This window comes from Dipteris shenzhenensis, chromosome 28 (genome assembly GCF_047967505.1).
Source record: "Dipteris shenzhenensis isolate YYH24624 ecotype China chromosome 28, Dip_SZ_1.0, whole genome shotgun sequence".
NCBI classification, from domain to species: Eukaryota; Viridiplantae; Streptophyta; class Polypodiopsida; order Gleicheniales; family Dipteridaceae; genus Dipteris; species Dipteris shenzhenensis.
This window is the reverse complement of record NC_141623.1, coordinates 48,689,511-48,704,001: the sequence shown is the minus strand read 5'-3', so window position 1 is coordinate 48,704,001 and position 14,491 is coordinate 48,689,511. Positions and strand designations below refer to the sequence as shown.

The following is a 14,491-nucleotide window of genomic DNA, read 5'->3' as shown; positions in this document are numbered from 1 at the left end:
GTTCCTATGATTTAGGAGTTACCTCCAATGATGTAGGAGAGGTGCCACTAATTTAGGACACCCTCTCTCCATTTGTATAAAAGAGGGACTTCCCTCTCAGATCAATAGAACACCCATTTGAATATCTCATGTTTCTCACTCACCTCCATGATGAAGCTATCCTCTCTCCTCAAGTTCCAACATAGGTGACATCAGGAGATGTTGACCTCTAATAGTTAGCCCCTGTTCCAGAGACTCCCTAGGCACTTTGCTGGGGGCTCAGGAAACAAGTTGGCCATATTCAAGCAGCAACTAGCTTTTTTCCTTTCTTTTTCCCATGGTCAGCACCTTCTAGGTTGTTTGCTGATTTGGATGGTGGTTATTTCAAGCATTAATAGAAGTTCCTTTTCTCTTTTTTTTTTTTTTAATCACATCTAGCATTAATAGAGTTCTCTCTCTTTCTTTCTTTTTTAATCACACCTAGCCTCCCTGCTGTTTCTCAGCCTACAAGAGAGCTAACCAGCCTGTAGCATGGATAAGTCTAATGCACTCTCTCTCCTGCTAACTGTTGACTAAAATTGAGGTAGAAACCAAGAGAAGATACACTCATAACACAAGTGGAAGCGGTAAAGTGAGTGCAAGAACTAAGGGGGAAATTAAGGTCCTCTGAACTAGGGAACAAATCTATATTTATTATGACACTGGTGGAATGGATGTCATTCAGGATCCCCTGGACCAATGGTTGGACCAATGGTAGAAACTACTCCCATCAGGAGTGTCAATCTGCCACATAACATTTCGAAACGTCGAACACCAACTGGCTTATAGACTTCTATTTGGCCATCATACTTAGGATAGAAGCTGCCAGAAAAACTTAGCTTCGTACCAAAGTTGTCACAAAGGGCTCTCCAAAACTAACTTGTGAACTTGGAATCTCTATCAAATATAGTGGTACATGGCAAACCACACATTGGATACCATCATCGGATGAAGAGTCGAGCCGCATCTTGTGCATCAATGGTAGCTTTGCATGGAATGAGCATGACAAACTTGTTGAACCTGTCCACAATGGTCAGACACATGGTGTTTCTGAACCAATGGTCGGTGGAAGGCTTTTGACAAAGTCCGTGCTGATTTGTTCAAATGGCCGATCCGGAATCTCAAGGGGCTGAAGAAGACCTGGCAACTTCCCATGAGGTGCTTTCACTTTCTAACACCTTTGGGAGCAGGAGACATACGTCGCTGCACAATGAGGCCAAAAAAACTTGCACTCAGTTTTCTTAAGAGTGCTTTGAACACCTCGGTGTCCGCCAACTATGGAATCGTTCGTATGATGGAGTATGGTGGCATGGAACTGGGGCAGCACACAAAGGCATCCTCCAAAAAACTACCAACCATCATCTATGGCATGATCACCGGGCTGGTTATCAAGCATAACCTTGTACCAATGAACCTGAAAATCTGGTACTGGTTACACATGGCTGAAAGAGAAGATTCATGTACTAGGGAGATGGAGGTGGCCATGCCCCGCCGTCGACTGAGAGCATCAGCCACTACGTTTTCTGCCCGGGGCTGGTACTCGATCATTCCTCCAAAATACTGAAAAGTTTTGCTCCATCGAACCTTATGGTCACACCACTGGACACCTGGCATACTCTAAAGCCACTTCAATGCTTGATGATCTACCCAAACAATAAAATCTATCCATACAGGAAATGCTTCCATGTTTTTAAGGCATGGATCACTGCTAACAACTCCTCCTCATATACCGAATACCTAGTCTAGGCTGGAATCAGCTTGCGCCCCTCAAATGCAATGGGGTGACCATTAGGCTCCAAGACTGCTCCTATGGCGTAGTCACTGGCGTCGGCCCGAAGATCAAAGGGCTGATCCCACTGGGCCAATGCAAGGCATGGGGCTGTGGTAACTGCTTCCTTCAACAACGAGCGAAGGCTAAAAGTGCTTTTGGAGTAAAGTGAATGGGCTGCTTCTTGCTCTTTATCCCCTGTAACAAATTGGTGATGGGAACCCCAATCTTTGCCAATTCCTTGATGTGCCTCTTGTATGCTTGACAAATACCCATGAACATGTGGACCTCTTGGACTGTAGCTAGCACCTCCCACTCCACGATATCCTTTACTTTGACTGGGTCCAATCGAACACCTCCAAGAGAGATGACGTAGCCCAAATAGTGTACCTCCTCTAAAAAGAAGCTGCTTTTCTAGGCATTGATGTACAAGTGATTATCCTTCAAGAACTGAAGACCCTGTTGGGCATGCAAAACATGCTGTGTGGGGGAAAAAATGAGACTGTCATCAAGAAAGACAAAAACACTTTTATCAATGAGAGGCTTAAGGTCCACAACATCATGCAGTTGAAGCTCACCACGCCCTTGTGAAACCAAAGGGCATAATAATGAACTCATACCATGTCTTCTCCGTGGGAAAGGCTAACTTCAGAATATCCCGCTCATGAATCCGCATCTGATGCTATCCACTTTTCAAATCAATTTTGGAGAACAACTTGGCCCCATTCAAGCATTCCAAAATGGCATCAACAATGGCATGAGAAACCAGTTCTTCACTACCTGTCTGTTAAGTGTGCAGTAGTCCACACACATCCTGGCAGTGCTGTAGCATAACTATGTGGAATTTAGATGAACATACATGGAAGAACTCAAGCATGAAAGATACCATAGATCTACCTAACTATAGTACACTGCTTTATTTACACATGATTGCCAAATTGGCATACAAAACTGCACTGAGACCACTCCCCTAACTACGACATGCGGCAGATGGTGTCACGGGCATCCTCAGCCTATGGCATGCTGGACCACGTGGGCTGTCCAGTCAACACGCAGCAGCCCCGTGGATTGCCACTCAGGCAGCCACATCAGCCAGCTGCCACGCAGACTGCCACACAGCCAGCAGCCAGCTCAGCAGACCATACAATTGCCATGTCATCACCAGGCACCACGTCAGCAGGGCACCACATCAGCGAACGTCAGTAGGTCGGCTGCCACATCAGCAACAGCAGGTCAGTGAACAAGAGCAGTCTGGTCAGTGAGCAGAAATATGCCTGGTCGGTCAGTTTGAGGCCCAAGGGGGGGCCTATAAAAGCAGACCCCTTGGCCTTCATTTCTCATCCCCACCTCAGGCCTTCCAAGCCTTCAGTGCAGCAGTGGATTGCCACGTCAGCTGACTGCCACACAGACAGTTCAGTAGATTGAACAAGCGCAACGTCAGCAGGGTGTCACGTTAGTGATGACGCCAGCAGGTCGACTGCCATGTCAGCAACAGCAGGTCGGTGAACAAGAGCAGTCTGGTCGGTGGGCAGAAATATGCCTGGTCGGTCAGTTTGAGGCCCAAGAGGGGCCTATTAAAGCAGCCCCCCTTGGCCTTCATTTCTCAAGCCTTCCAAGCCCTCAGTGCAGCAGTAGACACGCTCCCCGCAGCAAACCAGCAGGGTGCCTTAGCCTCTACAGGGATCTAGTGAGGATTCACCTCCTCTAGGTAGTCTAGTTTCTTTCCAGTTTCGCAGTTGAGGGTTTCAGCCCCTCCATACAGTTGTATTCAGCCCTTTGGGCATTCATACATTTCAGTTATATTCTCATACATTTCAGTTATATTCTCTCCCTCTGATTCTCTCTCACATCCACAGCATCACTTTGTGTATTGAGTGCGTCATCTTGCAGTTTGCAGTTAGTGATCGGAGAGAGAGTGAGGATAGTCTCTCTCTCGCTACAGATGGAGCCATGCTGCAGAAATAGGACACCCACACCTCGCCCATAGGATGGCTGAAAGCAGCTGCTGGAGGCTAGGTGCTGGATCATGGAAAACCCCGCCCTTTATATAGGGGCTGGAAAGGCTCATTTTGGCCAACCCAAGCAGCCTAAACTGGCCAACCAGCTAGTCGACTGGTTCACTGGGCTGCATAGAGAGCTGCGATTGGCTGACAAGGCAGACAGTTGTCACTGCCCCTAGGCTTGACCCTAGTGCATGTGACACGTGCTATCTTTCTTCTTGACAAAGAGGATCAAGGCTGCATATGGAGAATTACTAGGTCTTATGAAACCACTCCGTAACGGTTTCTCCAAATGTACCTCAAGCTCCTCCTCCATCTTCTTGCTGAGATTGTAAGGATGCTTGCTAGTGGGTGATGAGCTAGGAATGAGCTCAATGCGGTGGTCCTCTAGCTGAACTCGTGATAAGGTTGGAGGGAGACTCGACGTGAGGATGGTACTGCTGTAATAATGTTTCCTGCTGAGGGCTCATGACTAGAGTGGATGCGGTCGAGTTGACGTAGACCACATACACTTCGCCAAGTCAGTGAACATCTCGAGACATGTGTACTACTGAAATCAATAGTCGAGGAAGAGTATCCCATAGCCAAGGAATGAGCTTTCCCCCAAGGCCCAAGATTTTGAGACCCAAGCCCTTGTTCTGGTAGTCAAGTCAAACCTCAAATTGGTACCACCATCGTGCTCCCAAAATGGTATCCGTTGCATGTGTTGGTGTGACCCTGGGTGGCTGATCGTCGACCCACCTTGAGATCTTTGGAGTGGCTGAAGCGACCTCCATGTTGCTCTCCGTCTACTCTCCCAAGAATTTAGCATTCAAGGCAATGGTCTTAGTTAGAGTGAGAGTCAATTTGGACCTATTTGGAGGCTTTGGTGGAGATGATATTCTCAAAACTCCCTAAATCTGCAAGGATGAGGACCTTTGCCCCCCATCTGGTCGTAAAACTGGAGCACTGTAAACATGTGAGGCTCCCCCTTCTATTGCATTGTGCTTTTGCCATCCAGTTCTTCTTAGACTGCATGTTCCCCGGTTTCTTCCCATTCCCACCATCACCTGGCGTGGAAAATGCAAACCATGAAGACTCTCAGCTTTTCTCATACCTCCTTTTGCAATTGAATGGACACATGCATAAACCTGTTGGCCGTAATGATGTACTGACACGGTGAGCCATTTGGGTCATCTCGAAGAATTGCAACCTGTCCAAATACTATGGTGGTAGGAATCTTTCCTGATATCCTTCATGAACTTTGTCCACACATAATGAGGTATCTCATGGACTGCATCTTAGTGGTCCTACCATTTGTAACACCACGTGACCGCCTTGCCTCTAAGGTGCATCGACACAAGGATACGCCTCGCATTGTCTTTCGTAGGCACAACTGAGAAATAACTTTCAAACTGATCGAGCCAAGAAATCAACACTAGTGGATTGGCTTACCATCATACCATAGAAAATTGAGCTTCAGGGGGGAATTTCACTTTGACGGGCTGTGGAACTATCTTCTTTTCCTCGCCTCCCTATGACCGGAGTAGAGAAATGAGGAGAAGACATCATGTTCTTCCTTCGCCTCCTGAACTCTGTGCACTCTAAGCTCCCTGGCCTCTTGAGCCTCTGGATCGTGCTTTTCCTTGGCCTCCTGAGCTGCCCAATCGCATGCTCTGACGGCCTGCTCACAATCCTCTCGCATCTCTTGGAGCTGTAGCATGCGTGCAAAGAGGCTCTCTGCCTGCTGTGTCTGCATCTACATCATGCCTACCATGGTGAAAGCTGTAACTCGGGCCTCTGGCGATGGGTACTGACTGTGGTGGAAGGGCTGTCAAACCTGCTTCCTCTATGGTTGGATGTGTCATTGGTACTCATGGTGTCTCTGCCATACCTCGTCAGTACCATAAACCAGTGCCTGTCCCTGACTGAACATCACTGTCTCAGGAAAAAACTGAAGCTCTGATACCAATGCAATAGCCCGTCAACAATTCATACCTCATTCCCAAATGATGACATGTTGCAAAATGGGTTAAATTTGGATAAAAGAGCCAAGCTGAGTATCAATAAATATTGTTTCCAAAAGCATACCCGTAAAAGCCAAAGAAAAACTGGAGAAAACTGGCCCAACTCTGCAGCTGAAGGTCGATGTTGAGAGGCCCTCACTCGGATATGTTTGGTCATCTCTGTGACAAGGGATAGCCGATCCAGAGCTGCCTCATCAATGCCTCCCATCTATAACAAAATATTGTCATTATCCCACTGCAAACGTGAATCACTGAGACTCCAGCACAGAAATTGATGGAAAGTAAAACTTCAGTCAGAAAAGATCTCTGCTTAACTTTTGATCCTATTCACGTCTCACTACTATATTAGCCCAACGATGAGAAGTCACCTGATTGTAAACAAACATGCTTGATAACAGCACTGCCATTGAAAATATCTGAGTGCTATATGTCCCCTGTCCCAAGAAAAATAATATGAATCAAAACGAATGTGGGCCTACAACAGCAAGAACCAAAAAAAAACATGTAAAGAAAAAACAAGAGCAAGGATCATGAGGGCACAATAAGCAGTACAGTTTGGTCATATGCATCAATGCCTTCGCTATCAAGAAGCACAAGACTGTACTCTGTTCCATCAGGTGCTGTTCTCTTCAGTGGAGTGCTCCACATCCAGAGCCCTTTTGTACAGGGCCGATGAGAAGAGGCCACTTGAAAACCACTACTCCTGCCTAAAAGCTTTATCATTGGAAAACAAATATCAGAAAGAAATACCAGGATTCCAAAAGCATAGAGTGAATTTAAAACTAAAGATGTCATACAATGTCAGTCCAGCACAATAAGATTACACAGGTGCCATATAATACCACAAATTGATGCCAAAATTTTTAATGAAGGCATGCACAGTGTCACCATCTACAGGTCACCTAGAAATGTATAATTGGACTGCATGACACGGGCCATGCCTTCGATACATAAAAATGTCCATTATGCCTCTTCCACACATAAGCAGCATTCTGATTCAGAAATAAAAAAGTTCTGAAGTTTGGCTAATTGGGATGGATTCTGCTAGCCATCAGGGAAATCATGCACAACTCAAAAAACGCACTTTTACGTCAGGTTTTCTGCAAAAAGGCAAGACTTGCTACCTTCAAGGTGTGTTCAGCTATTGTCAATTCATGGAATGCCGAACAACACTCGTGAAAAGCTCAGCGTTGACATATTGCTGCCTCCCCTTCTTTTACTGGCCCTCAATGACAGATGTTTCTTTTTGGAGACTCGACTTCAGTGGACAAATAGCTTCTTGGAATGCTTAATGGAAACCTGTTTGAGCAGAATGGCGAGCTAAAGGTTGTGCCTTTTAGGAAGGCATCCTGGAAAATCTTGGGTGTATTAGACAATCTTATTCAGAAAGGTGTCGTTAAAGGCATGTTTTTAAAGAGCAACCTTTGCCTAAAAAAAGCATGCAATGACTGCATATTGAATTTGTACTACATTTTCTCAAGTCAAACATTCCTTTTTAGGGACCACCATTTCTGGTAACTAAGAATCTACAAAAATGCAAAGCTGCTGTACGATCGGTACGGTAGTTCAGCTTAATTACACGTTGTCGCATAAGCAACTGTTTTACGTCAACTTCAAGGTTTAGAAACATCCAGCAGGCCTCAAGCACCATCATTTGCCAGGGTAACATATTGGCCAGTAGGAAAACTACTGTCTCACTGTGTACATGAAAGCAAGTATAATAGGCTTGATGATACCATCAGTAGGCCTCTAGGAGTTTTCGACCACCTGATTGACAGGCAGTAATCACTGTAGGGCTCCAAGGATGGAGGACATTCCCTAAGTAGTCACAATAATCGCCACGAACTGAATCGGTTTTACAACATGCATGGTTATCAAGAAGGCCCCAAAGTCCAAGTCCTACTTAGCTGCGTACGTTGCCGTCCATGTCATGGCACGCCATGAGGTGTACGTAGAGTTGACAAAAGGGAAACCTCCGAGTGAGTAATAGCAGCCTAAACTCATGGCCATTGGCGTGGCATGGTCGCATTGCCCTACGGTTTTGCAAAGAGAGTACGGCCTGAATGAATCAACATAAAACAATTGTCTCCGAGTCGTGGACGATTTCAGTCCAGCTTCTTTGGTCACGATAAGTTGTTCACGACAGCGCACCAAGTCGAAAGACTATTTAAGCATCGCGCTAGTGTTAGTGCCCATCTACTTACAGTGTACCGATCAAGACCCCGGACTAGTCAATAACTTCCGGATCGCCAATTCGACGCAATTCACCCAATTACCTGATTCAAGATGTAACTTTTGCCTTGACGCGCGCGGCCACACACCGAAACTACACCGAGAGGGCCTTTAACCAGCTGCAAAGCTGCCACAGCTTCTGCGTCCATTTTGAATGTTCCGCTTTCATCGCAATAGACCAATCTCAAAGGTTTGGCTGGAGGGGTGGCATGCGATACGTTAATTTTTGCATTCTCGGTCTTATGCTTGGACGATCCGATTTCCCGCGATCTAAGCACGTGAGTCATGGTGGCGGAAGGAAGAACGGACGGGGAGGATTCCGGTGCGATGTCAACGACACATGTTCCAGAATGAGCTGCACGTCCGCGAGGGGTTCGCAAAGAGTGATTTATTCGAGATGAAACTGAGGTCACGAGCGGCTGCGAAGGCAGATGCAGGGGAAATGGACGAGGGGGGGGGGGGGAGGACAATGCGAGGGGTAAAGGGAGGAAAAGGAGGCGGGGGGAGGAGGCAGAGGGGGGGGGGGATTCTTTACTTTTCACTGAGAGAGAGAGAAGGGGTGAGCTATTGGGAGGAGGTGGCTATGGCGACGGGCAAAGCTTGGAGGAGGTGGCTATGGCGACGGGCGAGTGGTGGCGATGGCGAAGGGCAAAGCTTGGAGGAGGTGGCTATGGCGGGCAAAGCTTGTGGGGGAGAGAGAGAGAGAGATGGATGATGAGAGGAAGTGGGAAGGCAGGCAAAGCGACTAGAGAGTCTGAGTGTGGTGTTTGTTACTACACAATTATTTTATTATTATTGCCACCATTACATTACATTTGCAACAAATGCTATTAAATTTCATCCTACCTCACTTGGAATCTCACTTCCCCCTTCTTTCAAGGCCCCCCCAAAAAACAAAACACACTCGGATTTTCTTGTTCCCATTTGTCTTTTCCCACGTCTCTTTATCCCCCCTCCCAACACTTTCCCACCTCCACCCCTATTTTCCTCTTTTGTCTTTGCCAATGTCTTTTTGTGCCCCCCCCTACTCCCCTTGGCTCCTAGTTGCCCCTCCCCACATCGTGTCACCAATCCTCTCTCAAATGCGCCAACTCACCCTTGCAAAACTTACACCCCCTAAAACTTGGTCTTCACTTGGATTGTGTGTGTCCCCATAACATTGATAAATGTTATGGGGACACACATTTATCAATGTTATGGGGACACACAATCCAAGTGAAGACCAAGTTTTAAGGGGTGTAAGTTTTGCAAGGGTGAGTTGGTGCATTTGAGAGAGGATTGGTGACACGATGTGTGTGTGTGTGTATATATATATAATACCTAAAATACCCTCCTTTTACATGCTTGAAAAGCTCAGTCACCCTATCTCTAAAATAGGGTACCACCGCCATAAATAGGCTTTCACCCCCCTCCTCCAATAGTCTTCATACCCCTTCACTTTGGTTCTCCTACCTGGTAAAGCATACTCACAAACCCACTCATCTCTCATACTAATCCTTTGACAAGCACATTCACTCTCACTAATAAGTAGGTTTGTCAAGTTAGGGATAGTCTGTTAAGTTAGGTTTGCACCACCACAAAGTAAGAAAGAAGAAGCCAATGCTTCTCTAATATGCCACATGGATTAAGAATGTATCTAGCTAAGATCATGGACCAATGACGAATACGATCAAGCAACTACCAAAATAAGTGTCCATTGCTCTAATGAGCCTAGAGCAACACAACTCCAACTCATTAGCCCAATACTATATAACCTTACGAGAGAATATTTTGAGAGTCTACTAATCAAATAAGCATGGTCAATATACTTGCGCATTTTCTTAAGCACAAGGAGTGACCTACCTTCTACAGTACAAGGTGCTATCTCACAATAGCAACAATATCTAAGATCGACAATGCCATTGTTAACACACCCATAACCCAACATTGGGACATGCTCGAGTTGCAAATGTGCATACCCCAAGAAACAAAAACGTTGTTACAACTACTTTAATTAGGATACGTGTTTGGAGAAAGGGCAATGAGTAGCCAGGTGCATGTACTAGCCATTAACATTCCATGCCAAAGATTGGCCTCATGTGTAAATCATTTCAAGGGCAACCCATAAAAGTGGATAATCATTGGTAAATTCCCAATCCAATGAGGTTTCTATGTTGGGGGTGTACACACCATGAGGTGCATGTTTGTGCCTACATTGACCTACAATTTGTGCGAAAAAAAATGGAGGGTGAAAAATATAGATCTTCTACACTATGTTATTTCAGCTTATTTTCCAAATTGTCATATGTTGTGGATACCCTTTGGGCAATTGTACAACCAATGGGAAGCCCACAACATCTTTCAAACCTTTGGGATATTTTGGACTACTCTTTAGTTCCGTTTCAAATTCCATCACCTGAAAAGTAAATCATCCACATGGTACTATTCATGGCCCTGTGTCTCAACTAACCCACCAAGGTTTGGACCTAAAGTATAAGCATGAAAACCTCCAGGTTAGATTCATAAGGGGACCCTCAAGGGCACTCATATTGTTTGGCAAAGCCAATGGGTAGCATGAAAACTAGGAGGTGGGGAGGGGGGAAGGTGGATGCATATTTCACCTGCTCTTATGGAAGGTATCTTAGAGGAGGATCAAAGGGGTGTCACGAGTGTGTGAGCATGGATAAGCCATGTGGTGTGAGTAGGAAGAGGGAAAAGCATATTCATGCATCCAAATAAAATAGATTGACATTGTCAACAATAGCAATACCCATATGTAGCAAACGAACTCCTATATTTGTACAAGATATATATACAGGTGAAATCACATTATTCTTGCACCTCCTCCCTTATCATGGGACATTACAATTAACAAGAGTTTATCCTGATTGGTAATACAATGATGCCTCCTAATGAAAGACCTCATATTCTCTCCATGTCACTTGGCCTACAATTTCATTTTGTGGAGAGTTTATGACGTTAAATAGCTCCCTACCCCACAATGTCTATCTACCTTAGTGTTAAAACTCTTTAAGGGTGGACACGGGTAGAGCATTTAATTCTCTTTGCATTACATCAAGTTTTAGAAAATCGTTGCTTTTATTAATTGCATCAAAACGGAAGAGAGGGGGGCGGGGGGGGGGGGGGGGGTTGAAACCCCCTACACACCCCTAAACAAATACTAGCCCAATCACGGGCAACAACTGAAGCCTATGCAAATATGCAAATTTTAACACCTAAGAAGGTAAATCCCACATCCTTTAGTTAAGTCCCCACTGAATCATCATTCCTCATCATCTTAGCTACAAAATCTTGCATAAACATACAAACTTCATCAAGAAGCCAGTTTGGATCCTAGCCATCCTCATGGTCCATTTGGAAACTATATCACTTTTGGACTAGTGCTTCCATCTGCCATAATACTCTCTTCCTCTTCTTACTATAATCATGACTGATACTATACATAATGGGTTGGCCAGCTCGTGCTCTCAATCATATTATTAGGTTGAAGTGCTTGTTGGCAAGCATTTCCCTCCTTACACATTGCCACACATTCTTTCCATAACAAGCTAACTTGCATTTTTTTTCCTTAGTATGAAATTGAAAGAATCATGTACATTATTTTTTCATTAACTAACGTTCCAATATAGCAATTCTATGTTTATTTAACTTTTTTTTTTCACCAAAAGGAAACTCAATGCTTTGTCAAGCCCAAAGTTTATACTATTAATTTCTATTATGCTTAAAAAATATATTAATGCTTATTCCAAAATATAAGAGCCTTGCACTCAATTTTTAGATGTGGTAAGGCCTTTCTTTGCAAGGTTTATGAGCCTTGCAAAAGTAGTTCCTTGCATTTTTAGACTAAGGAAACGGCAACAACGATGCTTCTGCGAGGGCTGTAAGTGTAATAGAACTCGATACTCTTGCATTTTTTGCCGACTAGTAAATGATATTGCATATAAAAGTACATTAACCACTATCTTAATGGCTTGAGGTGCTTAAAATATCCAACGCAAGGCTCCAAGGCAAAACTTTACAAGAGTTTCTAATAACAAGATTGTAAGGAATTTTAAAATGTCTCCAAGTGGAGCTTTATGACATTGTGATTGCAAATGGTCAAAGAAAAGGAAATCAAACTTAGTAGTGCTTTTCAAGTAGGCAAGCCTATATCATTTGTTGAAAAATACATGAAATAAAGTTGACAAAGTGGCCATGTAGTGAGACATATTATGTAATTGGAGAGTTTCTAGTGTTTTTGGAGACATTGACACATTTTTTTTCTCAAAGTAGTAGATGGGTTCTAAAAACATCCTTAGGCTAATTATGTGGCTACTCCACTAGCAAGGAGGGACATGTCTCATCCACTAGTTGGGAAGGGTGTGTCTCATCCACTAAGAGACTATGTGTCTACAACTAGCTCTCGACTGACATGAACATCCTCATCAACATCATCCTCTCCTCACTGCAATGACAAAGACATCGCCTTGTAAGAGTAAATAGGTATCATTCAGAGGAATCTATCTCTGGTGATGGCTAGGACTATGAAGTTGGACAGGGCATGTGGGACAACCTGTTAGACTAATCTCAATTTGTGCTACCTGAGCTTGTTGAGTCATTAATTATCAATCTAATCAAGACTCGTCGTCTAGGATAAACACGAGGCCACAGATCATGAACTATCCTGTGATGCATTGGACCTATGGGGTGACATAGCTGCACATGCAAAGAAGATCGATCATACATGAGCTTGCTTTCTAACAAAATCAAATAAACAACACGAAATAGAGAGACAAAACATACAATAAAAATGGCTTATATCATGTGAGAGTGGGCTATATGAAAGAGAGTGAGAGTGAGAGTACAAGGAGTTGCAACTAAAACAAGACGTGATCGTCAAAATTTGCGTAGGGAGCCTCAACATCTCCGATGATCTTGTTAATGTAGCCGACACGAACTTCAGGGGCACATCATTAAACAAAAGCCCTGCAATTGTTTGGATACAATTTGAGAATCTAAGCATAGGAAGACATGCACATGCAACACACTCGCACCTCTGCAAATAACGAATTCCCGCAACATGACCCAATCCTGCAAATTGCATGTGAATTCCAAATTGGAAAGAATCAACTCAACACAGTATGCATGCACTAGTTCCCCATACAACTAGCTGCAGCAAGGACAATCCACCGTGCGCAAGACCTTACAATGAACTCGTTCACATTCGATCCCTCTAGAGTAAAAGCACATGGCCTTGTCTACATCGCACTGTCTCAAGTCCGCGACCCGCATATGCTCAGAAAGGCAAAGCAATTCAGGTTGAAACCACTGATTATGCTCTTATGACTACCATCATGGCTACAAAAGAGCCAATGTACTTCAAAGATGTAGTTGACAAGCCAGAATGGCAAACTGCTATGAATAAAAAAATGGAAGCTTTGTACAAAACAACACTTAGGAATTATGCGACCTTCCACTAGGAAAGAAGGCCATAGCAAACAAAGTGAAGTACAATCCAGATGGAAGCATTGAAAGATACAAAGCTAGACCAATTGCAAAAGGATTTGCACGGCAATATGGTAAGTATATGATGAGAATTATGCTCCAGTATTAAAGATGGATTCCATACGGTTCTTGATATCACTAGCAACACTCAATAGATCGAATGTGTACCAGCTCGATGTCGAGAATGCTTTTCTCAATGGTTACTTAGACGAGGAAGTCTACATGCAACAACCAACAGGTTATGTTGAACCAGGGAAAGAGCATTAGGTTTGCCATCTCTCTATGGCTTAAAGCTAGCACCCAGAAGTTGGTATAGTAGAATCGACAAATATTTTTCTAATTTGGGATACATGAAGTCCGATGCAGATCATACTCTCTACTAGAAAGTTCAAGGGGAAGACATCACTATTGCACTTTTGTACATAGATGATCTGATTGTGACAAGAAGCAATGATAGCTTCATCAAGAAGTTGAAACAAGACTTATTTGCAGAGTCCGACATGAAAGATCTTGAACGTATGCACTATTATCTTGGTATTGAGTTTTGAAGAGACTCACACAATACCTTCATGAGTCAGCTAAAATATGTTGACAGTCACCTGAAGAAGTTTCATATGGTAGATTGTAAGATTGCAGCCACTTCCATGGGACCGAGTTTGAAACTTACAAAAGATTTAGAAAATCCTACCATCAATGATAGTTAGTATCGGTAGCTCATCGGATCTCTTATATATCTGACTATCACACGACCATATATTTGTTATGTAGTAAGTTTACTAGCACAATTTATGGAAAATACAAAACAGTCTCACTGGAATGCAACCAAAAGAGTCTTGAGATACATCAGAGGTACAAGAAAGTTTGTAATAGAATACAAAGGAAGTCATTCAAGGTTGCATGGATAGTGACTATGCCGAAGATCATGAGACCACAAGATCCACAACAGGGATATGCATTTTTCCTTGGTCAAGGTGCTATATCAT

General features: G+C 44.0%; 1 pseudogene across 1 annotated transcript in view; it reads right to left on the bottom strand.

Annotated features, from left to right (window-relative positions):
- Positions 1 to 8,465, bottom strand: part of LOC147883659 (uncharacterized) — a 103,035-nt pseudogene extending 94,570 nt beyond the window's left edge. Inside the window, exons 1-4 of the transcript XR_015543762.1 lie at positions 8,069 to 8,465; positions 6,345 to 6,506; positions 6,161 to 6,226; positions 5,857 to 6,000 (exon numbers count right to left, since the gene is read on the bottom strand). The product of XR_015543762.1 is annotated as an uncharacterized LOC147883659 (transcript). The remainder of the gene's footprint in view (positions 1 to 5,856; positions 6,001 to 6,160; positions 6,227 to 6,344; positions 6,507 to 8,068) is intronic.
- Positions 8,466 to 14,491: the final 6,026 nt, after the last annotated feature.